At 46.2% G+C, this 2,732-nt stretch overlaps 1 long non-coding RNA gene across 1 annotated transcript in view; it reads left to right on the forward strand.

Moving 5' to 3' along the window:
• The window catches only part of LOC108310706, a 6,482-nt gene extending 4,342 nt beyond the window's left edge, over positions 1-2,140 (forward strand). Inside the window, exon 3 of the long non-coding RNA XR_001827879.2 lies at positions 1,591-2,140. This is a non-coding gene — a long non-coding RNA (uncharacterized LOC108310706). The remainder of the gene's footprint in view (positions 1-1,590) is intronic.
• Positions 2,141-2,732: the final 592 nt, after the last annotated feature.

Raw genomic sequence — 2,732 nt, forward strand, 5'->3', positions numbered from 1 at the left:
CCTCCTCCTCCCTCCTCCTCTCTCTTCCTCCTCATCTTCCCTCCTCCTCCCTCCTCCTCTCTCTTCCTCCTCATCTTCCCTCCTCCTCCCTCCTCCTCTCTCTTCCTCCTCCCTTCTCCTCCACCAAGGCCCATTCCTGTTCCCCCAGCTCCCTGCCCTCCCCTAGAAGCAGAAGTCGGGCAAAGATCAACATCAGAATGAAGGAATCCACCAAGTCCGTGAAGGAAACAACCTCGAAGGACACACACTGAGACATCGTGATCAGTAGAGCCTTCCTGGAACTTCCCCCACCAAGCAGGTCACACAGCTCTGATTGTCCCAGTTACCACCCTGTGCACACTGGCGAAAGTCCCTCCTGCTCTTCTGACCATCTCTGTGAGGAGCCAAAGGGCCCTCCCCTAAAAATGGGAAAATGTGTTTTCTGCCGCTCTGGCTTCTGCTCTAGAAAATGAAATTCTTTTGACCTTAAGGCAGTTTACAATTTATTTGAGCAAAAGAGGGTTTTGGTACACAGCCCTTCTCCAGTCTTGCTGGAAAAGACTGTAAGGGGTGGTGGTGGTTCTTCACGTGGTCGGTGCCCAGGGGAACCACGGTACTGCTGCTGTTACATTTAGAAACGTGTGTGCATGTCTCTAGGAAGTTCTCAGCTTCTGTAAGATTCTCAAAATGATCCTCGTGAGGTGCCACAGACATGGGTTGGACAGGGCAGCTACTGCCCAGCCCCAGCCAGACTTCAACTCTAATGTGAGAGAAAAACTAAGCAGGTGAATGGGCACACACCGGGGATCAAACAAAGGGGGCAAAGAGTTTTGAAGGAAACAGGGGCTAAGACAGGGGATTCTAGGCAGCACCCATTTCTCTGGAAGACTCTGGAAAGGGACAACATTTAAATTGAGATGTGAAAGAGAGACGCAGCCACACATTCCAGAGGAAATGGCACGAAAACAGTCTTGGAGATGGGAAGGAATAGCACATTTAAGGGACAGGAAAGGCATGAGACTGTAGGGGCCTGGCTCTGAGCTGAAGGTGGCGGGTCGGAGGGGACATCAGACAGCGTTTCCTCCAGGTGCAGTGGGAACGCTCTGAGGGCAGCATGTGGGCAGATTTCGGTGCTCGGCTCCCTCTGGGGCTGGGTGAAAACTCATTGGAACAGCTGAGAGCGGCCACAGGGAGACCAGTTACAGGCTGGTGATTGGCCCTGGGCCACATCTGGGGGAAGGCTGGTCTAGACTCAGGAAGGTGAGGCAGGAAACCTGGCTGCCCACCCTCCCCGGCTCCTCTGACATCACAACACTCCTCCTTCAAAAGCTGTCATTTTCTCCCAGGATTACACCTGCCAGCCTGCTCCAGACGCCCAAAAGAAAAAGAGAACACTTGGAGAGCAGAATCCAATTTCAAAGAAATCAGTTCCACAAGACCAGGCTTCCCCGCACCCACTGCTGTCCGCATCCCACCGCACGCCACTGCCAGGCTCCTTGTCCACAAAAAGCAAACCCTACTGGCATTTTTCTTTCCCAACCCTTCAGTGACTCAATCTCTCTCTCACTCTCTTTCTATCTCTCTCCACAGTCTTTCTGCCTCTCTCAATAGTCTCTCAATATACATATACTTGAGAATGCATCAGAGAATGTGGATGAGAAGATTTTAATTATCTTTCATCATCGATGACCAGTTTTACTTGTTAGCAATAATGGAAAAATTGATCAGGCAGAATCCACATGTAAAAAGGACTGTGTTTTTAATTAAAGATGTTTTATGCATTGAAAATCAATGTTTAAATAGATCAATATAAGTATGATCCCTTTGGGCTATATTTACACACCACATATTTATCTATGTGTCACTTGAGATCAACAGCATAACTGTCATCTCCAGGAATTTTGCAGGATAAGTGGAGAGAATTTCTTTCCCTCTTTTATTGCATATTGTTTTGTTCCAGTCTGTAAGCACTGAAATGCCATATCATAGATGAAATGTGAACAGTGAGGAGGCCTGCTAATAAAATAACAAGCTTTTACTTCAATAGTGAAATATAACGGGGGAAGTGGCTTTATTAGCCAAGGTGCTCTTTCCTCATCCAGGAACAATGAATCTTTAAAAGATTTTATATCTGATATTAATAAGTTCTTTTAGCATTCAAAAGAAACACAAAATACTCTGATTTAGGCCGGGCGCGGTGGCTCATGCCTGTAATTCCAGCACTTTGGAGGCTGAGGCTGAGGATCACTTGAGGTCAGGAGTTCAAGACCAGCCTGGCCAACACAGTGAAACCCCATCTCTACTAAAAATACAAAAATTAGCCAGGTGTAGTGGTGGGTGCCTGTAATCCCAGCTACTTGGGAGGCTGAGGCAGGAGAATCACTTGAACTCAGAGGCGGAGGCTGCAGTGAGCTGGGATTGCTCCACTGCACTCCAGCCTGGGCACAGAGCAAAACTCCATCTAAAAAAAAAAAAAAAAAAACCTCTTATCTATTGATGAAAAATATTGTCTTGTGGTGCAAATATGTTGGTCACATCAAAAACTTAGGCTGAAATAAAGAACATTGCTCTCTAATTATAAAATGTTTCTAGTGACTCTCTGAAACTAAATTCTCAAATTATCCTAAATGTCTCTGTCCTAACTCAGTTTTTTCCCTTCTATCTATATTTTCCTGGAATTCCAGTGAAATGCCAATTTAGAGAAATAGCTAATTTAAATATCACCAACTAACTTAATTCAGTTGAACGTGAAG

This window comes from Cebus imitator, unplaced genomic scaffold (assembly GCF_001604975.1).
Source record: "Cebus imitator isolate Cc_AM_T3 unplaced genomic scaffold, Cebus_imitator-1.0 Scaffold106, whole genome shotgun sequence".
Taxonomy (NCBI): Eukaryota; Metazoa; Chordata; class Mammalia; order Primates; family Cebidae; genus Cebus; species Cebus imitator.